Below are 25,018 nucleotides of genomic sequence, written 5' to 3' on the forward strand. Positions count from 1 at the left end.
GCTATATTTATAAATATCGAGATTTCCACTACCACCGTGTGGTTTAATTTGAACACTTGCATATTTTTAATTGGGTCAGTCAGCTCAGTTAGCTGGTGTGTTATTCAGAATGTTGTCCATTCCTATTCCAGCTGAGGTAAATTTGGGAAGCTGCCCCTTCCCCCTGTCCCAGAGTGGGAATGGCTGAAAGTTCCAGGGTAGAAATGACTCAGGATGAAGCAAATGCAGAACAATGGGCCAAGGATCCACCTTCAGGCACAGCAGTCAGGGAGTGCAATGCAATATCTTTGAGCTGGATGATAATGTGCCAACTTCTGAAGTGAATCCAGTGCAGAATGCATCACGTTCTCTGACAAGCTCCCTCAATAATGGCCTGCACAGCTCTTAACAATTTGGCAAATGTAGAATTGCTGCTAATTAGGGTGATTTATCTGCTTAAAAATGACTCAACACGTTATGAAGCCGCACGTTGTAAACAGTTTAGCGTTCGGGGGAAGGAAAAACGTAAATAAAAACAAAAAAAACACAGAGGTTAGCCGGATCAAACAGGAAAATCAATGCAAAATCTATCAAGCGTAGAGACTGAAATGTGTGCGACAAGCTCCAGTTCATCTTTTGTTTATTTGCCCAATAAAGTGCTGGATTATTTAAGCCTAACAACGGTTATTTGCACATCCAGCCCTCAGTAACTGCACAATTTCAATTGAGTTCCATTCACTCAGTGTAAATGGAAGTTACTCCTCCTGTAGGCTGGTATTTTTGCTCTGTACAAGCCTCCTCCCAGCCTATTTCATCTCACACCATCCTCAGTAAAGCCCCCTACTCTTTTCCACTCCCAAAACCCCATTATATACCTGGAAATTGATTGTAATTACATTTCTGTACTTGTAGAACATAGAACATAGAACACTACAGCACAAACAGGCCCTTCGGCCCACTAGTTGCACCGATCACTTCTATACCTATCAAGCCATAGACCTATCTATAACTCCCAATCCCATTAGATCCCATATACTCATCCAGAAGTCTTTTAAAAGACCCCAGCGAGTTCGCCTCCACCACCACCGACGGCAGCCGATTCCATTCACTCACCACCCTCTGAGTGAAAAACTTACCCCTGACATCTCCTCTGTACCTGCTCCCCAGCACCTTAAACCTGTGTCCTCTCGTAGCGACCATTTCAGCCCTGGGAAATAGTCTCTGAGAATCCACCCTATCTATTCCTCTCAACATCTTATAAACCTCTATCAGGTCGCCTCTCAACCTTCGTCTCTCCAGGGAGAAGAGTCCCAGCTCCCTCAACCTATCTTCATAAGGCATGCCTCCCAATCCAGGCAACATCCTTGTAAATCTCCTCTGCACCCTCTCAATAGTTTCCACATCCTTCCTGTAGTGAGGCGACCAGAACTGCGCACAATACTCCAAGTGGGGTCTGACAAGGATCCTATAAAGTTGCAACATTACCTCCCGACTCCTAAACTCAATCCCTCGATTAATGAAGGCCAGTACACCATACGCCTTCTTGACCACATCCTCCACCTGCGAGGCCGATTTAAGAGTCCTATGGACCCGGACCCCAAGATCCCTCTGCTCTTCAACACAGCTAAGACTCCTACCCTTGATATTGTATTCCTTCATCCCATTGGTCCTGCCAAAATGGACCACTACACATTTATCCACGTTGAAGTCCATCTGCCACTTCTCCGCCCAGTCTTGCATCCTATTTATGTCCCGCTGCAACTTCTGACATCCCTCCAGACCATCCACAACACCACCAACCTTCGTATCATCTGCGAACTTACTTACCCATCCTTCCACTTCCTCATCCAGGTCATTTATGAAAATAACAAACAGCAAGGGTCCTCCATGCAGAAAAAGGCCCAACCACAACCACTCTCTGCCTTCTGCAGGCAAGCCAGTTCTGGAACCACAAGGCCAAAGCTCCCTGGATCCCATGCCCTCTCACCTTCTCAAGAAGTCTTGCATGCGGGACCTTATCAAATGCCTTGCTGAAGTCCATGTAAACCATATCCACCGCTCTTCCTTCGTCAATGTGTTCAGTCACATTCTCAAAGAACCCAACTAGGCTCGTAAGGCACGATCTGCCCTTGACAAAGCCGTGCTGACTATTTCTGATCATTCTAAACTTCTCCAAATGCTCATAAATCTTGTCCCTCAGAAGCCTCTCCATCAACTTACCAACCACTGAAGTCAGACTCACCGGTCGGTAATTTCCCGGGCTATCCCTGTTCCCTTTCTTGAAAATAGGAACCACATCCGCAATCCTCCAATCCTCCGGAACCTCTCCCATCTCCATTGACGATGCAAAGATCATCGCCAATACATTGTAAATGTATTGTAATTACCAATGGAAGGTTAGGAGACCATAGCATGCTTACACAGGCATTTTTCAAGATAAAAGTATAAGTAAAAGATAAAAGTATACTTTTATAATTATAAATAAAACTTTAAGACAGAACGTGCATATTTAAAATGAGGATTAATGGACAGCTGCACATCCAAACTATTTATCCACGGTGCTAACATCCACTTTCCTCTTTGCAAATCCGAGGAAGATTGATGAGATATAAAACACAATAACTTCCTGCATTTATGTAGCAGCTTTAAAATGGTAAACTGGGCATTTCACAGGAGTGTAAACAATGGGCAGGAGAAATCCAACCCTGTCAATTACTGCCCCATCAGTCTACTCTCCATCATCAGTAAAGTGGTGGAAGGGGTTATCACCAGCGCTAGCAAGTGGCACTTACTCACCAATAACCTGCTCAGTGACACCCAGTTTGGGTTCTGCTCGGGTGATTCAATTCAGCCTCATTACAGCATTGGTTCAAACTCCAGAGGTGAGGGGAGTGTGACAACGCTTGACTTCAAGCAACATTTGACCGAGTGTGACATCAAGTAGCCCTAGCAAAACTGGAGTTAGTAGGAATCGGGGGAATTCTCGCTGGTTGGAGTCATTCCTGGCACGAAGGAAGATGGTTGTGGTGGTTGGAGGTCAATCATCTCAACTCCAGGACATCTCTGCAGGAGTTCCTCGGAGTAGTGTCCTAGGCCCAACCGTCCTCAACTGCCTCATCAATGACCTTCCTTCCATCATAAGGTCAGAAGTGGGGATGTTCACCCATGATTGCACAATGTTCAGCACCATTCGCCACTCCTCAGATACTGAAACAATCCACGTCCAAATGCAGCAAGACCTGGACAATATCCAGGCTTGGGTTGACAATGGTAAATATCATTCACACCACACAAGTGCCAAGCAATGACCATCTCCAACAAGAGAGAATCTAATCATTGCCCAGTGACACTCAAGGGGAATCTTACACTGAATCCCAACTGTTAACATCCTGGGCGTTATCATTGATTACAAGCTGAACTGGGCCAACTATAGATAGACTGTTGTTACCACAGCAGGTCAGAGGCTGGGAATCCTGCGGTGAGTAACTCACCTCCTGACTCCCCAAAGCCTGCCCACCATCTACAAGGCACAAGTCAGGAGTGTGTTGGAATACTTGTGTGGACGGGTGCAGCTCCAACAACACTCAAGAAGTTTGACACCATCCAGGACAAAGCAGCCCCACATGATTGGCACCACATCCACACACTTAAACATTCTCTCCCTCTATCATTAGTGCGGAGCTTTCACATTGAACAAAGGACTTAGGACGGGAAAGGGCAATGTGAACGTGAATTGGTTGCCTTGTGGAGCAACAGAGAGCATTGATATTCAAGGGGAGACCTGGAGCAGAGAGGATAGGGAAGGGGAGAGAAGGTTACTGAGGTGGGTCCTACTGGAGTATACACTGACACAAGCCAATTGGGTTAAATGATTTGTTTCAATTCTGTACATTCTGTGTAAAACCTTTGAGGATGAAATTGTCGTTTACCTAAGTGAGAAACAGGGCTATTTAAAGTGAAACTATTCTAAGGTAACAACTTGAGAAAATCGCACATACGTGCTAAGACTGGAGTAAAGACCATTGCAGTAAATATAATGCAAGTGATTTATTTTGTATCTGTAAGTAGAAAGTATCAAACTTAATGACAACCAGGTTGAACTCAACATGAATTCTGTTGTTTTAAATTCAGTTCTGTTGCTATGGATTTTTTAAACTATTTTTTATTCTGTGCGAGTCACTTTGACAGCAAATATCACTTGAACACTCAGGAAGAGATAAGCGGGCCTGTCAAGCACCATCCCCCCCACCCCCGGCCCCACACACACACACACACACACACACACACACACACACACACACACACACACACACACACACACACACACACACACACTGGGGCAGCGACAACATGAACATTGTCACCGCATAGCTAACTCTGAGTCAACGGAGGTCGGTTGTCAGGCTTCATCTCTGGAAGCATAGAGATATACAGCACGGAAACAGGCCCTTCGGCCCAACCCATCAATGCTGACCAGCTTTCCAAAACTGAACTGGTCCCATTTGCCTGCATTTGGCCCACGTCCCTCTAAACCTTTCCCATCCATGTACCTGTCCAAATGTCATTTAAATGTTGTAATTGTACCTGCCTCCTCTGGCAGCTCATTCCACGCACCATTCTCTGTGTAAAAAAGTTGCCCCTCAAGTCCTGTCCCACTCCAAGCTCAGGATATAATGTCAGAGAGCTGACCTGGCTGGCAGCCCTACAATGAAGGGGATTGGAATGTACGGTGGCTCATGGAGAATGAATGTGGAGCTCACTGCCACGTGAAGTGGTTGGACCAACATAGAAATCATCCTCTAAATGACTTAGAAATTGGACTAAAGATGAGTTTAAAAGTCTGAGAGATAGAGGTGTGAGAATCAGCAGGCAATGAAAGTAGAAGTTTACCAATGCTTCCCTCTGGTTCTACTGCAATATTTGAGAGAATAAAGAATCAAAGTTGCCTGTCTTGGAGGTCGAGGGACCTGAAACACCCGGGCTGGAATTTTACTGCCCCTCCCACCACGGGAATCGGAGTGGGCAAAGGGCAGAGCATGGAAAGGCCCGTTGACCTTGGGTGAGATTTCACGGTTTCGGGATGAGCGAGGCTGTAAAATCCCAGTCCCCCAGTTAGATCGCCTGTCCCCTGCCCCCCCTCCCCCCTCAATTGAGAAAAAAGAGGGAAACCTCGAAAGCTAGTGAGTTTACTATCAAATAAATCGGTTGGACTTAAACCTGGTGTTGTCAGACTTTTTACTGTGACCCCCCCCCCTCAATTATCAGGGATGAATTTGAACATGGGCACCAACAATAGACATTGGGCCCCTAATTTACATATTGGAGTGGGACTAAAGGAAGTTGAGTAAGAGCATCACAATCGCTGCCTCGGAAAATTGGGCCTAATTTGGACCAATTTCCATCCCGAGAGTGGGGAATATATTGGCCTCAGAGTGATCAAGTAATTTATGAAATAAACATAATCTCAAAGAATTTTCTCCCTCAATGCTCTCCCTCTCTCTGGATTTATTTGTTTCCAACGGCATTGCAAGACTTGTTTTCAAATTTCAATATTAATCCCCAGTGTCTTAGAAAAAGAAAAGATTCAGAGTGCCTGGAGATGTCTCCGGTCTATTCTGGGGCTCGCTGTTGAATATTCATGATGCTGCTTGTTTTTCACACACATTGTCGAACAAGCGAGTTTACAGATGAAGGTGATAGTAAGAAATTATTTATCTCTCAGAACTGTGGGCTCTTCATCCAAAGTTCAATGTCTCCTGTGATTTGGAAGTAGGGAAACAATGAATAAAACAAATTGTTGAATAAATTAAATGGGTTTTTAATTAATTTTTATAAAGCTTCGCTACACATTATTGTGCCACTATTGTTATTTTATTTTTGTAGAAACCTTTCCCTGTTCCAGCGAGATTTATGAATATATCCCATTTGCTGCTCTGTTTAATAACACAGAATTCACACTCAAAATTAAATCACTGGTCCAGGTGCTCAAGCTGAGGACAAGGAATTTTGTTTATGTAGTCCATGTGGTGTAGGTACACCCACAGCGCTGTTAGGGAAGGAGTTCCAGGATTTTGACCCAGCGGCAGTGAAGAAACAGCGGATATATTTCCAAGTCAGGATGGTGAGTGGCTTGGAGCGGAACCTGCAGATGCTGGAGTTCCCCTGCAGAGGGTCAAGAAGGCAACTCACTATCATCTTCTCAAGGGCAATTAAAGATGGGCAATAAACAGTGGCCTAGCTAGTGGGTATGGGTGGCATGGTGACACAGTTAGAACATCTGTCTCACAGCACCAGGGACCCAGGTTCGATTCCCACTTGGGTCACTGTCTGTATTGGAGTCTGCACGTTCTCCCTGTGTCTGTGAGAGTTCCTCTGGGTGCTCCAGTTTCCTCCACAGACTGCTTAGGTACACTGGCCATGCTAACTTCTCCCCCAGTGTACCCAAACAGGTGCTGGAGTGTGGCGGCTCGGGGATTTTCACAGTAACTTCATTGCAGTGTTAATGCAAGCCTTACTTGTGACCCTGATAAATAAACTTAAAAACTTGCCCTTCATTGTCCCTTTACTACCTTAATGGCGAGCCTCACTCTTCAGTCCAACTGTCCCAGTATCCACTGTGGGCTGATTTCACCAGATTGACATGAAATAAAATTTAATTTGAAACATATAATACTGTTTTTATAATAGTAAAAAAGCTTTCATTCATGTAAGCCCATTTAAAACAATTAAATTCACTCAAGAACTAAATCCTATTTAAAAACAACAGACTTTGTTTTCAAAATCCCACATCAAAGACCCCAATTTTTTTAAACGAGTTCTTTGAGCTATCAATCAAAATATGAATCTTGGACATCCCCTGCTGAGAGAATGATAGGCTCTAGAAAGCAGACAAGCATTGATAGTGACATAATAGCCCTCGAGTTAATATCAACAACAGATTGTAACGGGTAAAACAGATTTTATCCAACTCTGACTGACAGAGGTAGCCGATATTTTTACTTTTTAATAAACTTGGGGAACTAAACAACTTCATAGTTTGAGTTTTTTTAAAAAACCTATCATTGACAAAAGTAACCTTTTTCAGTTTTAAAAGGATGTGGATGTACATAACTTCACAGTTTGGACAATTCTACAGATCTTGGTTGGAGTTCTCTAATATTATGTGCCCTGCCACTGCTTGTACTCGTTAGAGTTTAGAAGAATGAGGGGAGATCTCATTGAGACGTATAAGATGATGAATGGGATGGATAGGATAGAGGTGGAGAGACTCTTCCTGCTCAAAAAAGACAGTAGGACTAGGGGGCACAGCCTCAAGATAAAAGGGGGGCGGTTTAGAACGGAGTTGAGGAGGAACTTCTTCACTCAAAGGGTGGTGAATCTCTGGAATTCTCTGCCCGTTGAAGTGGTGGAGGCTGCCTCGCGAAATATTTTTAAGACGCGGGTTGATGGGTTTTTGATAAGAGAGGGGATTAAGTGTTATGGGGAGAAAGCGGGAAAGTGGAACTGAGCAGCGACAGATCAGCCATGATCTTATTGAATGGCGGGGCAGGCTCGAAGGGCTAGATGGCCTACTCCTGCTCCTACTTCTTATGTTCTTATGTTCTTATGCTGCCAGCGAGAATGGAGAACTTGGCACTCAGCCAAAATTCTATTCCCTGCAGCGGGACTGGAGAATCACAGCTGCGGGTGAGGGCAGGGAATTCCAGTCCTCCAATAGCGTATGCAACTACTTTGAAAATGTGTAACTCTCACAGTGCAGGGCTCTGGCTCTTGCTGTAGTAAAAATTGGGTCTGTTTGACTTCCACACAATGGCCTCCAATGGCCTTCCTGAGTTTGGGTTTCCCTCGCGTGATTACTGCCCTGCATCTTTTCCTCTACAATGGAAAATGGGCCCTTTGGAAATGGGACAGGACTCCTGGATCCAGTTCTTGCCCATCCCTTTTAAAGGTCTGTGAAGTCTCCATGAAAATCTGGGCCACGATCTAGTTATTATCACATTGTTGTTTATGGGGGTTCGCTGTGTGAGAATTGGCTGATACATCCCTCGTGTTGAGCACCGTCTGCATTCCCTGGAACTTTGATGAATGATGGGTAACCTCATTGAAACTTACAGAATTCTCACAAGGTGTGACAGGGAGAATGTAGATAATGTTTCCCATGGCTAGTCCGTCTAAAACCAGGCCATGTGGAGACTGAGATGGGGAACAATTTCTCCACTCATCTTTGGAACTCTCTGCCCCAGAGGGCTGTGCAAACTCAGTCAATGCCCATGTTCAGGACAGAAGTTAATAGGTTTCTGAAAACTAAGGAAATCAAAAGGTATGGAGATTACGTGGGAAAGTGGCATTGAGGTAGAAGATCTAACAGAGTGGTGGAGCAGGCTCAATGGGCAGAACGGCCTCCTCCTATTCCTTATGTACAATTAATTGGCTTTGAGACATTCAGTTGTCATGAATGACGTTGTAAAAATGCAAATCTTTCTTTTTATTGGTCATGTCACCAAACTGCCCTCTATTAGTGCCTAATACAATTAGAGAGCCAGTTATCACAGGGCAGATTGTGAGTGTAAAACAGACATTGGTGAGTCAGCTGATCAGATTTACATCTCTCCCCATTATCCTTTCAATTGAAGTCAATCAAGAGAGACACAGAATGGGCTGGGGACTTGTTACTGGCTGCTTTGTGCGATCCGACAGTTAAGATCAAGCCCAATTAGTGATGTGATGAGATCATTTTAATGCAAAAATCATTGATTACAAAACTGGTCATGGTGCATTGCGATAGGAGAGAAGATGGTATTGGCCTTTTAAGATGCCTATTTATAACATTCCTTTGAATATTTTTGTAAATAGCTGCTGACATACAGAAAATAATTACCATCAGGCCATTTACATCAAACCGCACCAAGTCAAAGAAAAGTCAGCCTCGTTAGGAGCAAGTTGTATTTTATTCCATCAGAGATGACACACAGGAGAGGGCATGTCCTGGGGGGGAGGATATGGAATGTGAGACATCCTTGTTTGACAATAAACATGACTTGTTTCTGTACAGTGCAAGTAAGGAGGCGGTGAGGAAGTATGTGAGGAATTGAGAGTTTTTTTTGTGAAAATGAAAGAAACAGAATGAACAGCCACCGCGGTAAAATACTGGTGGTGCAGATCGACACAAATGGATATGATCTGGTGGCCATTATAGAGACGTGGCTGCAAGGTGACAGGGACTGGGAGCTGAATGTCCAGGGTGTCAAGTGTTTAGGAAGGATAGGCGGGAGGAAAAAGGGGGGGCGCGTAGCTCTGCTGATTAAGGATAGCATCAGGGTGGTAGCAAGGGATGATATAGGAGCCAAAGAGCAGAAAGTGGAATCGTTGTGGGTGGAGATTAGGAACAGCAAAGGGAGGAAGACGCTGGTGGCTGTCGTCTATAGGCCCCCGAATCATGATCTGGAGGTGGGGCGGGCTATTAACGCGCAAATAAATGCGGCGTGCAGGAATGGAACGGCGATAATTATGGGGGTTTCAATCTACATATAGATTGGTTGACCCATGTTGGATGGGGTGGGCTCGAGGAGGAGTTCTTGGAATGCTGCTGGGATAGTTTCCTTGAACAGTGTGTGTTGGAGCCGACGAGGGAGCGAGCTATCTTGGATCTGGTGTTATGTAATGAGGCAGGTAGAATTAGGGACCTTATGGTGAAGGATCCTCTTGGGAAGAGTGATCATTGTATGGTGGAGTTTCTGATGCAGATGGAGGAGGAGAAAGTGGATTCCCGGATATGTGTCCTTTGTTTGAACAGAGGGGAGTACGATAGGATGAGAGAGGAATTGGCGAATGTGGACTGGGGGAGCGCGTTGGAAGGTAGGTCTGCTGAGGAGCAGTGGAGGATCTTTAAGGAGGTCTTTCTTGGTGCTCAGCAGAAATTTATTCCAATGGTTAAAAAGGATCATAGGAGGAGAGGTAATAAGCCGTGGATAACGAAGGAGGTAAAGGAAAGTGTTAAATTAAAAGCGGATGCGTTTAGAGTAGCTAAGAGTAGTGGGCGAAAAGAGGATTGGGAGAGGTTTAAATAACAACAAAGAATGACAAAGAAGTTGATAAAGAAGGGTAGGATAAACTATGAAGCTGGGCTAGCGCTTAATATAAAAAAGGATAGTAAGAGTTTTTATAAATATATAAAAAGGAAGAGGCTGTCTAGGGTGAACGTTGGACCCTTAGAGGATGAGAAGGGGGACTTAGTGGTAGGGGATGGGGAAATGGCTGAGGCCTTGAATAACTTTTTTGTTTTGGTCTTCATGGAGGAGGATGTGAATAATTTGCCGGGTGTTAGCGATGGAAAGATGGTAGGACTGGAGGGCCTGAATGACATTATTGTTACTAGAGAGGCAGTGCTCGACAGACTGGAGGGACTGATTGTAGACAAGTCCCCAGGACCGGATGGAATGCATCCAAGGGTTCTGAAGGAAATGGCGGAGGTGATAGTGGATGCCTTGGTGATTATTTTCCAAACATCGTTGGATTCCAGGGAAGTGCCGGAAGATTGAAAAATGGCTAATGTTGCGCCGTTGTTTAAGAAGGGTGGCAGGCAAAAGGCAGGGAATTATAGGCTGGCTAGTTTAACGTCTGTTGTAGGTAAAATGTTAGAATCCGTGATCAAGGAGAAAATAGCGAGGCATCTTGAGGGGAATTGCTTGATAGAGCAGACGCAGCACGGTTTCGTTAAGGGGAAGTCATGTCTGACGAATTTATTGGAGTTCTATGAGGATGTGTCTAGGGCGGTGGATAGAGGAGAGCCGGTGGATGTGGTGTTTCTTGATTTTCAGAAAGCGTTTGACAAGGTGCCTCACAAGAGGTTATTACATAGAACATAGAACATAGAACATAGAACATTACAGCGCGGAACAGGCCCTTCGGCCCACAATGTTGCGCCGACCAGTCTTATTTTTAAAAAAAAACATTGACCCACTAATCTAAACCACTCCCTTTTCGTCCATAAACCTATCCACCAATCTCTTAAACGCCCCCAAACTAGGCGCATTTACAACTGCAGCAGGCAGGGCATTCCAGTCCCTCACCACCCTCTGGGTAAAGAACCTGCCCCTGACATCCGTCCTATAACTACCCCCCCTTAATTTAAAGCCATGCCCCCTCGTGCTAGATTTCTCCATCCGAGGAAACAGGCTATCACCATCCACCCTATCTAAACCTCTAATCATCTTATATGTTTCTATAAGATCCCCTCTTAGCCGCCTTCTTTCCAGTGAAAACAACCCCAAATCCCTCAGTCTCTCCTCATAGGACCTCCCCTGCATACCAGGCAACATCCTGGTAAACCTCCTCTGCACCCTCTCCAAAGCCTCCACATCCTTCCTGTAATGTGGGGACCAGAACTGCACACAGTACTCCAAGTGCGGCCGCACCAGAGTTGTGTACAGTTGCAACATGACGCTGCGACTCCTAAATTCAATCCCCCTACCAATAAACGCCAAGACACCGTATGCCTTCTTAACAACCTTATCTACTTGATTCCCAACTTTCAGGGATCTATGTACACATACACCTAGATCCCTCTGCTCCTCCACTCTATTCAAAGTCCTCCCGTTAGCCCTATACTCAACACCTCTGTTATTCCTACCGAAATGGATTACCTCACACTTCTCCGCATTAAACTCCATCCGCCACCTCGCGGCCCAGCTCTGCAACCTGTCCAAGTCACCCTGCAAACTTCGACACCCTTCCTCACAATCTACCACACCTCCGACTTTGGTGTCATCAGCAAACTTACTAATCCACCCAACTATACCCTCATCCAGATCATTAATAAAGATTACGAACAGCAGTGGTCCCAAAACAGATCCCTGAGGCACACCACTCGTAACCGAACTCCATGATGAATAATTACCATCAACCACCACCCTCTGTCTCCTATCTGCTAGCCAATTCCTGATCCAAGTACCTAAATTACCACCAATCCCATACATCTGCATTTTCTGCAGAAGCATACCATGGTGAACCTTATCAAACGCCTTACTAAAATCCATATATACCACATCTACTGCCTTACCCCTATCCACCTCTTTGGTCACCTTCTCAAAGAACTCAATAAGGCTAGTAAGGCACGACCTTCCCGCTACAAAACCATGCTGACTATCTCTAATCAATTCATTACTCTCCAAATAACTATAAATCCTATCCCTAATAATTCTTTCTAAAACCTTGCCCACTACAGAAGTAAGACTCACTGGTCTATAATTCCCAGGGAAGTCTCTGCTCCCCTTCTTAAACAATGGGACAACATTCGCTGTCCTCCAATCATCCGGTACTATACCAGAGACCAACGACGACCTGAAGATCAGAGCCAGTGGCTCTGCAATCACCTCTCTTGCCTCCCATAGAATCCTAGGGTAAATCCCGTCAGGACCAGGGGACTTATCTATTTTCAACCCTTCTAGAATATCCAACACATCCTCTGTATCAACTACAATACTTTCTATTTTACACCCCTTCACCCCAGTGACCTCCTCAGCTACATTCATATCGTCCTGTGTGAACACCGAAGAGAAATAATGGTTCAATGCCTCTCCAATCTCTTCCGGTTCCACACACAACTTCCCCCTACTGTCTGTAACTGGCCCTAATCTTGCCCTGACCAACCTTCTATTCTTGACATACCTATAGAACGCCTTAGGATTCTCCTTAATCCTATCAGCCAAAGTCATCTCATGCCCTCTTCTAGCCCTTCTTAACTCCCTCTTCAACTCCCTCCTAGCCAATCTAAAGCTTTCTACTGCACTACCCGAGCCCTCAAGCCTCATCCGAACATAAGCCTCCTTCTTCTTCCTAACCAACAAATCAACTTTTTTCGTGCACCACGGTTCCCTAGCCCTACCAATTCCTCCTTGCCTGACAGGGACATACCTATCACAGACCCACAGTAGCTGCTCCTTGAACAAACTCCACATTTCAGACGTTCCTAGTCCCTGTAATCTCCTAGTCCAACCAATGCTTCCTAAATCTCTCCTAATGGCCTCATAGTTACCCTTCCCCCAGCTAAAACTACAGAAGGTTAGAGGGCATGGAGTTGGGGGTAGGGTGTTAGCGTGGATAGGAGATTGGCTGTCAAATAGGAGGCAGAGAGTGGGGGTCAATGGGTGCTATTCGGATTGGCGGTTGGTGACTAGTGGAGTGCCCCAGGGGTCGGTGCTGGGGCCTTAGCTATTTACCATTTATATAGATGATCTGGAGGAGGGAACCGAGTGTATGGTGTCGAAATTTGCTGATGACACCAAGATTGGAGGAAAGGCAAATTGTGCGGAGGGTGTGGAGAGTCTGCAGAAGGATCTAGATAGGCTGGGCGAATGGGCCAGGAAATGGCAAATGGAATTTAATGTTGGCAAGTGTGAAGTTGTCCACTTTGGTAGGAATAATGGGAGGAAGGACTATTACTTACATGGCGAAAAACTGCAGCATGCGACGGTGCAGAGGGACCTCGGGGTCCTTGTGCATGAGTCGCAAAAACCCAGCCTGCAGGTGCAGCAGGTGGTCAGGAAGGCAAATGGGATGCTGGCCTTCATAGCGAGGGGGATTGAATATAAAAGTAGGGAAGTCTTGCTGCAGCTGTATAGGGCATTGGTGAGGCTACAGCTGGAGTAATGTGTGCAGTTTTGGTCGCCGCACTTACGCAAGGATATTTTGGCCTTGGAGGGAGTGCAGAGGAGGTTTACTAGGCTGATACCGGAGTTGAGGGGGTTGAACTATGAGGAGAGGCTGAATAAACTAGGCTTGTACTCGTTAGAGTTTAGAAGAATGAGGGGAGATCTCATTGAGATATATAAGATGATGAATGGGATTGATAGGATGGAGGTGGAGAGGCTCTTCCCGCTCAGAAAGGACAGTAGGACTAGGGGGCACAGCCTCAAGATAAAGGGGGGGGCGGTTTAGAACGGAGTTGAGGAGGAACTTCTTCACTCAAAGGGTGGTGAATCTCTGGAATTCTCTGCCCGTTGAAGTGGTGGAGGCTGCCTCGCTAAATATATTTAAGACGCGGGTTGATAGGTTTTTGATAAGCGAGGGGATTAAGGGTTATGGGGAAAGGGCGGGAAAGTGGAACTGAGCCACGACAGATCAGCCATGATCTTATTGAATGGCGGGGCGGGCTCGAGGGGCTAGATGGCCTACTCCTGCTCCTATTTCTTATGTTCTTATGTACTCGCCATCAGATGTTTGCTGATTTCAGCTGGAAATGATTCTTTCTTATTTTTGGCTGGATCTTGAAATAGTCATAACCCCAACACCCAGAGATGTCCATCATCTCTATAATAATGTCAGGTCCTTTTGCTGGAACAGCAGCTTTCCTGGTACCTAGAGCGAGATAGCGTGGTGGTGCAAGGAGATGGCGAAGGGTTGGGAGAGTCGGGGTGGGGGGGAGCTTGCAAACATCAGGAAGCAAAGGTCAGGTGATGGGACAGGAGGGAAAAGGTGGTATTGACCTTTTATGGAGCTATTAATGGATCACTGCCTGCTCTTAAAGCTGAGAGAGAATCGGCTGCAGCAGTCTATGGAGAAAACTCAAAGTACTTCCTGCGATACAGCTGTTTCACAACACTGTAAGGAAGAGTGTGCAGATTTGAAACTGAGGACTATCTTTCAGCGAGAAGAGTTTAGATAAGTAGCAGTTTGAGGTAAAAGTCAATCTTTGGCTCATCAAGTCCAGCTATCCACAACATCTCTTTGATGTAATTCTCATTACAGAGTAATGAATTGATTGGAGATAGTCAGCATGGTTTTGTGAAGGGTAGGTCGTGCCTTACTAACCTTATTGAGTTTTTTGAAAAAGTGACCAAAGAGGTGAATGGGGTTAAGGCAGTTGACGTGGTGTATATGGACTTTAGTAAGGCATTTGATAAGGTTCACCATGGTAGGCTTCTGCAGAAAATGCAGATGTATGGGATTGGGGGTGATTTAGTTAATTGGATCAGGAATTGGATGGCGGATAGGAGACAGAGGGTGGTGGTTGATGGGAAGTATTCGTCATGGAGTTCGGTTACAAGTGGTGTGCCTCAGGGATCTGTTTTGGGGCCACTGCTGTTTGTAATTTTTATAAATGATCTGGATGAGGGTATAGTTGGGTGGATCAGTAAATTTGCTGATGACACCAAAGTCGGAGGAGTGGTAGATAGTGAGGAAGGGTGTCATAGTTTACAGAGAGACTTGGACAAGTTGCAGAGCTGGGCCGAGAGGTGGCGGATGGAGTTTAATGCGGAAAAGTGTGAGGTAATTCACTTTGGCAGGAATAACAGATGTGTAGAGTATAGGGCTAACAGTAGGACTCTGAATAGTGTGGATGAACAGAGGAATCTAGGTGTATGTGTACATAGATCCCTGAAAGTTGGGAATCAAGTAGATAAGGTAGTTAGGAAGGCATATGGTGTCTTGGCGTTTATTGGTAGGGGGATTGAATTTAGGAGCCGCAATGTCATGTTGCAACTGTACAAGACTCTGGTGCGTCCGCACTTGGAGTATTGTGTGCAGTTCTGGTCCCCACATTATAGGAAGGATGTGGAGGCATTGGAGAGGGTGCAGAGGCGGTTTACCAGGATGTTGCCTGGTATGGAGGGAAGGTCCTATGAGGAGAGACTGAGGGATTTAGGGTTGTTTTCGTTAGAAAGAAGGCGGCTAAGAGGGGATCTTATTGAAACATGTAAGATGATTAGAGGTTTAGATAGGGCGGACAGTGATAGCCTTTTTCCTTGGATGGAGAAATCTAGCACGAGGGGGCATGGCTTTAAATTAAGGGGTGGTAGTTATAGGACGGATGTCAGAGGTAGGTTCTTTACCCAAAGGGTGGTGAGGGATTGGAATGCCCTGCCTGCTGCAGTTGTAGTTGCACCTAGTTTGGGGGCATTTAAGAGATCCGTGGATAGGTTTATGGATGGAAAGAGATTGGTTTAGGTTAGAGGGTCATTGCTTTTTTAATTGGTCAGCGCAACATCGTGGGCCGAAGGGCCTGTTCTGCGCTGTAATGTTCTATGTTCTATGACTCTGAACCCTGTTTATTGTCAAGAGCATGTCTCGTTCCTTCTGGAACCACAGAAGATTATCCTGCTTTACCACCCCGTCAATCCTGTAGCCCTGATTTATTTGTTATTTTTATGATTTGGGTTCACAGAAAAGGGTAGCACCACAACAACTTCAGAGGGTTGGCAGAAAATTTATTGAGTTGAGGGATATTTACCAGGGGGGTATTGGTCAGCGGGATATTGGCCAGGGGGATTCCTGGAGGTCAGAGAGGATTGCACAATATGTTTGAATAGCAATAGGTCAACTTGAAGAACTCTGCTTCCAAAGTTCAGGGAGAAACCAATGGTAGACCAAAGGTCACATATGTGGCATAGTGTTTAATTCCAAGAGCAATAATCTAATCAGAATAACTTCAAATCACACCATGGCTGTTTGAGAATTTGGAAAAAATGGTGTTAAAGTGAGCGACATGCTGTTGGATTGTCACAAAAATTCAGCTGATTGGCTGATGTATTTTGGGGAAAGAAGGTAACTGAGCTGACTGTGACTCTATAATTCACTCCAGGCCCACACAAACCCGCTTGATTCAGGTGAGAGGTCATTGATCTGAAAGGTTGTCTCAATTTCTCTTTCCACTGCCTGACTCACTGAGTGCTCCCACCGTCTTGTTTGGGTTTTCAGCACCACTGGTATTTTGTTCCTGGATTCTTTCCTGTCCTTGTGAAGAGGCTGGATGGTTAGCTGTATCCAAATCAACACAGTGGTTTAAGAGGAAAGGCCAGCAACACTCTCTCAGCACAGTTTCAGGACAGACGATCAATACCAGCTTTCCCCAGAGGGTGAAGAAAGAAATGACACCAAAATATTTTCCTGAGACGACAATATTTTCTATGAAGCAGTTGACTTTTGCCTGTTGGAGCATATTCAGAGGATGGCTTCTAGCTGTGTCTGTTTTGCTGTGTTACCTCCTGCAGGGAGTGTGGAAAGATGATGAGCTGATAATTGGTGAGCTGCTTGGCTACAACATTGACTGGCATTGGCCGCACCCTGAGGTCCAACACTGCGGAGATTCACTTTGTACAAAAACAAAGCCACGCACACACACTGCATCGACAAAGTCACTCTCTGTACTTATTTTCCCTGTTTGAAAGCAAGTGATGAGAGATTGAGAATGTGGATCTGGATTGGGGGGGGTGGTGTTTTGTGTGTGTGTGTGTGTGTGTGTGTGTGTGTGTGTGTGTGTGTGTGTGTGTGTGTGTGTGTGTGTGTGAGAAAACCACCCACAAATCGGTAAGGAACAGGTGCTTTTAATCCTGAACTTCCTCGCCCACCCACCCCCTCGAGTTGCTGTTTCTCTACACCCTCGCTGTGACTGTAACACTATATTCTGCAGGCTCTCCTTTCTTTCTGACTTACATACTCTATGAACAGTATGCTCTGTCTGTACAGTGCGCAAGAAACAATACTTTTCACTGTATCCCAATACACGTGACAATGATAAATCCAAATGTGGCCCCATCACCACCGCATGGCGGAACGCAGTGGTCCTACACCATGAGAAGAATGAGGTGTAACGTAGGTACTGAATGGGATTGTAATTTCTTGGGGCTGCAGGCCACCTGGGAAATGTTCCTCAGACAGGTAGTTAAAATGGGGATGGGGGAAAGGCAGGGGTGGGGAGGATGGGGGAGGGGGAAATTTGGAGAAGGAGTCACTCACAATTGTGGGAAAAAACGTTGATCGAGCCTTAGTGCAGGGGACGAGCAAAGGCAGAATTCTGCCAAAATATTTCCAAGTGTTGTTCCCAGTGGGAAAACCGATGAGATTCCCACGGGGTGGTTTGGAGTGTTCACAATTTGCCCACATTTGGAAGTGCTTTTGGAGCCTGGACAGATTCTTGTTGCGTTCACCCTCAGTTTGAGTTTATTTTGGGGGCGGGACCTAACGATGCCAGCGATACCAACTCCTCGGAGGTCAAAACTCCCAAATCTCCAAACCTACACACACCCATCCCCACCCCCTGCCAGTCCACTACCCGCTGGCTAAGACCACAACCCAACAATACGTTTATAAAATGTTGAGAGGTATAGATAGGGTGGATTCTCGGAGGCTATTTCCCAGGACTGAAATGGTCATTACGAGAGGACACAGGTTTAAGGTGCTGGGGAGCAAGTACAGAGGAGATGTCAGGGGTAAGTTTTTCACTCAGAGGGTGGTGAGTGAGTGGAATCGGCTGCCGTCGGTGGTGGTAGAGGCGAACTCGCTGGGGTCTTTTAAGAGACTTCTGGATGAGTACATGGGATTTAATGGGATTGAGAGTTATAGATAGGCCTGGGAGGTAGGGATATGATCGGCGCAACTTGTGGGCCGAAGGGCCTGTTTGTGCTGTAGTGTTCTATGTTCTATGTAACCCATTCACTGGCATCAGTCCCCCCATCCCCACTCACTGAGACCAGCACTGCCTCCCCACCCCCACACTAACACAGTGACACCACGCCAAATGTCTCCCTTCCCCACATTTCAGGAGCCCCCCACCCCCAACTCACTGGACAGGAAGCAGAGTGAGTCAGGGTGTGGGGGCTGAATGCACTATGACCCCTGCCCCATGATTCTCCGGTCTCGTGCAGCAGTGAGTGTGTGGGGCCACAGAATGGTGCCCCTGGAGTGCTGCACGGTCAGAGGTGCTGGCCATCAGGTGAGGTTTTAAACTGAGGTCCCATCTCCCAAGTTAAAATCTCCCAAGACACTATTTTGAACACAATTGTCCCCAGTGCCCCGGCCTCGATCCACCAATCAACATCACTGCAAACAGAATGGGTTATTCTGTTTGTGGGATCTTGCTGTTCACACTGGGTCGCTAAGTTTCCTATAAATCGACTGTGGTTATACTTTAATAATAAGTTCTTTATTGGCTGTGAAACATTTGGAAAAGCCCTTCAAAGGGGCAAACCCCGAAAGCTAGTGGCGTTTACTACCAAATAAACCTGTTGGACCTTAACCTGGTGTTGTGAGACTTCTTACTGTGTTTACCCCAGTCCAACGCCGGGGCATCTCCGCAGCTGAACTTGTCAGCAGGCAAGCCGATCTCTGCCGTTTCTCTTCATCCTCATGAATATTTATTCAAATATTACGACAAGTGTGAGAAAAGCTTTGATGTGTAATTAATAGTCAATTAAAATATGCAAATGAAATCATGTAAAAGTTAAATTGCTGACTCTGTTTAATGTTTAATGTATCTTTGGGGAAATTGTTGTTTAGTGATTGTTGTCTTCAATGAAGCAGTTAATCCGCAGAATAGAAGCGAACATAAAAGATCCGGCCTAAATTTAAATAAAGATTACCCCTGGAACATGGGAATCTCAACCATTAAACCAAGTATTTCTGACTTCAGCTGATGAAAGCTCCAGGAAGCTGCAATCTTTTTATCCTGAGGTTAGGTGGTCACATCTGTATATTCATTGAACTGCTGCTTCCAACATCTGCCCTCTCCCTTTCCTCCTAACACCCTTCCAGACTTGTGAAACTAAAGCTTTACCCACCGCCGTCCCCACCTCCAACAAGCCTTTGCATTATCTCAGTACAGAACTTTGGCCAGAGTTCTCCGAACATTCATGGCCCCACTGCCAACGAGAATGGGGAATTTGGCGCTCAGCCAAATCTTCAGTCACCGCAATGGGACCAGAGAATCCCAACTGTGGATGAGGGCGGAGAATCTGGCCCCTTTTCTCTGCTGCTTCACTGGGTTTGTCTAATAACATCAACATCTGGATGACGTGGTGACACATGACACAGTGGTTAGCAAGGCTGCCTCACAACATCAGGTACCCAGGTTCAAATCTGCTTCCGCTCATTGTCTGTGTGGAGTTTGCACTTTCCCCCCCCCCCGTGTCTGCGTGGGCTTCCTCTGGGTGCTCCGGTTTCCTCCCACAGTCCAGAGATGTGCAGGTTAGGTCGATTGGTCATGCTAAGTTGGCTCTAATGTCAGGGTGATTGGCAAGGTGAATATGTGGAGTTACGGGGATAGGGTGTGGGTGGGACTGAGGTCAGTATAGTCAGATGGGCCAAATGGCCTGCTTCTGCACTGTCGGAATCCTGTGATTTTATTCTATAATCAAGATTTATCAGCTATCTGAGCCAAGGAGAAAGAAACTTACACTGATATTGTGTCTTTCACAGGGTGATGGGAGGTGATCCTACTGAAACATAGAAGGTTCTGAGGAAGTTTCACAGGCTGGACGCTGAAAGAATGTTCCCCCTTGTGGGGGAGCCTAGAACTAGGGGCAACAATTTAAAAATGAAGAGTCTCCACATTTAAGACAAAGATGAGGAGGAATTTGTTCTCAGAGGGTGGTTAGATTGTGAAATTCCCTCCCTCAGAGAGCAGTGGAGGTTGAGTTAGATTCTGATCCACACGGATTATGGGGCAACACTTGAAGGGTGAACTAACTAAGCACTGATACAAGTTCAACACAAGTTTATTGTATGACAGGAAAGGCTTGGGAAATGTCAAAGTTCTAACCTCACCAAGGTCAGACTGTTCTTCAGACTGGAACATTGAAATGTCAAGTTGCCATCGTCCCCTATAACCACTTACTGCTTCTCCCCTTTGAGGGGGAGTGCTGACTGGCGGTGATTAAACCCGAAAATCACCACACCTCAGGCAAGGGGCAAGGTTGAGAAGGTGGGGGTTGGAGCAAAAATGCTGGCATGGAATCAGTGTGCCGAATGGCCTCTTTCTGTGATGTACACTCTATATGACCTTTTCCTGATGTATGAAACTCTTTCAGTCAAAAAAGTTTTAAAGTTTATTTATTCGTGTCACAATTTGTCTTACATTAACACTGCAATGAAGTTACAGTGAAAATCCCCAGGTCGCCACACTCTGGTGCCTGTTCGGGTACACTGAGGGAGAATTTAGCACGGCCAATGCACCCTAACCAGCACGTCTTTCGAACTGTAGGAGGAAACAGGAGCACCTGGAGGAAGCCCACGCAGACATGGGGAGAACATGCAAATTCCACACAGACAGTGACCCAAGACGGGAATAGAACTCAGATCCGTGGCACTGCGGGGCAGCAGTGCTAACCACTCTGCCACTGTACCATGTGTTTTCAGACAATCTTCAGACGGAGGGTAAAGGATATCTTTCTGGATTAGGGAAACCACTGAGAAAGGGTGCAAATATCGAGAAAACTTAAAATAAGGAGGGGAATGAGTAATAAAATTTCTTTGCGATCCCTGGCCCTTGCAGCCAAGTGTATATCAAAGTAGCATCTCCAGTACCAAGGCAACTGTCCAATACTGAGACCAGTTTTGAGAATGGTCTGGGTGTATGGAGAAGAGGGACCATTTTCTCAGTGTTTTCTCCATGTTATTCTGGAGAACAGCTGGTCTCAGTGGGGCTTTTCCCTCAAATAACCTGACTAATGTATCATACCTTGTGTTTAATCCCCTTGCATGTCACTAAATATAGTAACGTCAAACAGTTCCACCTTGGAGCAAACTGGTTTGAACATGAGGAGAGGATAAAGAAGAATAAACCAACCCTTTGTCATGATTTACTGATTATCAATACATCACCCCCTTATCTTCTCCACTTTAGGAGTTAGCAAAAGAGCCTCAGTCACATCTGTAAATGATGGATAGCAAATTAAAATGCAAAAGGAATTCTTATTTCTTAAAGGGCGCTCAATGTGAAACAATTGGTATAAGACATGGCTATTGGATTATTCATCAGTCATCTCTTTCCAAGAGAAAGAGTGTCAGTGGGGATCCTGTTGAAGGGACACGGATCACAGAGAGAGTGATCCCTGCTCCCCACTCTTCACAGGGACTTCTGTGGTGTTGAATTCAGCTTCATCCCACACAGAGACTAACGGGCGGCACAGTGGTTAGCACAGCTGCCTCACAGCGCCAGGGACCCAGGTTCAATTCCCGGCTCAGGTCGCTGTTTGTGTGGAATCTGCACGTTCTCCCTGTGTCTGCATGGGTTTGCTCCGGTTTCCTCCCACAGTCTGAAAGACGTGCTGCTGAGGTGCATTCACATTTTAACTAAACGAAGGGTGGGATTCTTTGGCCTCCCCGTGCGTCTTTTTCATGGCTGCAGGCAGCTTGGAATCATATCAGCGAGAAAAATAAAACCTGGCACTCAACCAAAACTCTGTTCAATGCAGCAGGACTGGAGAATCCCAGCCACAGACAGGGCTGGAATATTCCTGGCCTGGATTTGATATTTAACCCAAATGACAGCACTCCGTCAGTCCTGCCTTGGCAATGTCAGTCCAGATCTTGTACTTAAACCTCTGACATGGAACTGAACCATCTGAGTTGACAGCAGGCTGCTACCCTCTGAGCGACAGCTATCCCCGAGATTAGATTTCACTTTCATTAGAATTCAGAGACCTATTATTTCCAAAAAGCTTTACATATACTGAGCAGGGGGCTGCATCCTAGACCCTAATCTTTTTCCACTAATGATTAAGAGATAAAGCTACGCACCGATCCTCACTGTACACATGAGCTGATGATAGTTCCAGCAATCACTTTAATGTGAGGGTGCAGAGTTTTTGCTGTCTTGTTAATGTTATCTTGCTGTCTACATCTGTCCAAACAGCTTCTGGAAAAGCTTTCAGTGATTGGAACGCAAATCATAGGAGATAGTTAGACAGAACCTGCCTCATGCTCCAATCCATAAAAGAGGTGGCTGCTTCTGAGATTATCTTCAGGAATTATCTGAAGAGATTACAGGATGAATGGATCACCATCCGGACAAAATGAAAAGAAGCAACTGCTTGTTGGGATTTTATTGACAATTCTCAGCTGCATTGTTTCAGGGCTGTTAACTAAGGGATCAGGGAGCACAGAGAGGGCTAAGGAGAGGTGTGATAGAACTCGTCAAAATCATTACCTGTTTTGATAGAGCAAAGAAGGAGAACCATTTGTGCTGGTAATGACAGGTCACAGATTTCAGATACTTGGCAAAATAGCAAGAGGGGAGATGGGGAAGTATTTTGTTATGCAGCGAGCTGTCACAGTCGGGAATGCGTTGCCTGGAGAAAAATTCAACAGTATCTTTCAAAACAAAATTGGACGAACACCTGAAGTGGAAACGTTTGTAACGCTCAGGGAAAACAGGAGAGTGAGAGCAGCTCAGTAGCTCTTTCAAAGGGCCAGCACAGGCACAATAGATCAAATGGCCTCCTCCTGTACTGCGCCATACTGTCATACCATGATGATCAAGGTAACAGCAACATCGCAACTAAACTGGACTCACTCCATTTTCCTTGACCCCTATACCACATGAAGCAACAACTCCACAATCACAGCATTCTGATGGGACCAGGTCTCTGGCAGGGAATGTAGGTCAGACAGTGTTAGCTCCCAGATCCTCTGATCCACATTCCCTGCCATACGGCTCCCGACGGAAACTCCCAACACCAAGGATGTTCTGTGCGCTCTGCCAGGAAGCAGATTAGTTCAGAAACAATGCCGAAAAAAAAACAGAGGGAAGTGGAAGAGAAACTGTTGAATACATTGAGTTGTTGTGATCGGGAATACAATGCCTGAAAGTAGCTTCAATAAAAACTTTCATCAGAAAATCTCAAGAACAAGGCAGTGGGGACAATTGGGATAGCTCTTTCAGAGAGTTAGCACAGGCAGGATATTATGTTGTTGCAAATATAGTCAAATCCTTTCTTAAAATTGGAAATATAACATAATCCATTTTATACTCACAGTGATGGCTTCAATAATTCCTTTATCTTCTTTCCACTCTAGCCTATTAAACAAAGCAAAACAATATTTCAAAAACTATCTCTAGATCTCCACAGGTTTTATTATTGCACTGATGACCAATTTTACAAAGGCATGATTTGTTCTGGCTATCATGGAACATGATAGGATTAACAATAACCTCACAGTGAAGGTGCCCCTAGCTGGCAGTGATCATAATATGATTGAATTTTACATTCAGTTTGAGAGAGAGAGGAATGGGTCTAAGACTTGTATTTTAAACTTAAATAAGGACAGTTATGAGGACATGAAAGTAGAGTTAGCGAAAGTGAATTGGCAAGTTAGGTTAAAGGATAGGTCCATTGTGTTGCAGTAGCAAACATTTAAAGAGATATTTCAGAATATGCAGAACAGATACATTCCAAAGAGAGAGAAAAAAATCCAAGAGTAAAACCCATCACCTGTCTTTAACTAAAAAAGTTAAAGGTAGCACAAAACTTAAACAAAAAGCACATAATTTTCAAGGATGCACAGGTCAGAAGATTGGAGAAAAACACCAAAACTACAAAGAATAACCAAAAAAATTATGAAGGAAGGAGACATTAGAGTATGAAAGAAAGATTACAGATAGTAAGAGTTTCTATAGATATTTTAAAAAGAAAATAGATAACAAAACAAGATTGGTCCTATGGAACTTATACCTGGTGAATTAATAATGGACAAATTAGAGATGGAAAGTGAATTTGATAGATATTTTGCATTGGTTTTTACTACAGAAGACACAAGAGATATTCCAGAAATAGCTACAAACCAGGAAATGGAGTCACCTGATGAAGGAGCAGCGCTTTGGAAGCTCGTACTACCAAATAAACCTGTTGGAGTTTAACCTGGTGTTGTGAGACGACTTACTGAGGAAATGGAGAGGAGGGAGGAATTCAAGAAAATTACAGTTGTCAGGGAAGTGATATTGAGTCAATTGATGGAGCTGCGACTGACAAGTCCCTGAGTTCTGTTCAACTTCATCCGAGGAATTTAAAGGAAGTGGTTAGGGAGATTGTTGATGGATTGGTTTTAATTTTCCAAACTTCCTGGGATTCGGAGTGGGTCCCATTAGATTGGAAAATGGCAAGTCTAACTCTTTTATTCAAGGTTCTGCTAATCCTAATTCATATGTTTGTGGTAGATATTGAACTATAAAACCATTAGAATGGCCTATTCCTGCTCCTATATTCTATAGAACGATTTATCTAACTTGACAGTGGAGCCTTACAAAATTATGCTCTGAATGGTGACT

The 25,018-nt window shown here is 45.1% G+C and overlaps 1 protein-coding gene across 4 annotated transcripts in view; it reads right to left on the reverse strand.

The window, feature by feature from the left end:
• Window positions 1–25,018, reverse strand: part of syt1a (synaptotagmin Ia) — a 426,885-nt gene that overhangs the window by 215,869 nt on the left and 185,998 nt on the right. For all 4 annotated transcript variants that reach the window (XM_080191440.1, XM_080191441.1, XM_080191443.1 and 1 more), the window contains one exon: window positions 23,728–23,770. The gene's annotated coding sequence lies outside the window, so the exon portion shown is untranslated. The remainder of the gene's footprint in view (window positions 1–23,727; window positions 23,771–25,018) is intronic.

This window comes from Carcharhinus amblyrhynchos, chromosome 6 (genome assembly GCF_965287045.1).
Source record: "Carcharhinus amblyrhynchos chromosome 6, sCarAmb.v2.hapA, whole genome shotgun sequence".
Classification (NCBI taxonomy): domain Eukaryota; kingdom Metazoa; phylum Chordata; class Chondrichthyes; order Carcharhiniformes; family Carcharhinidae; genus Carcharhinus; species Carcharhinus amblyrhynchos.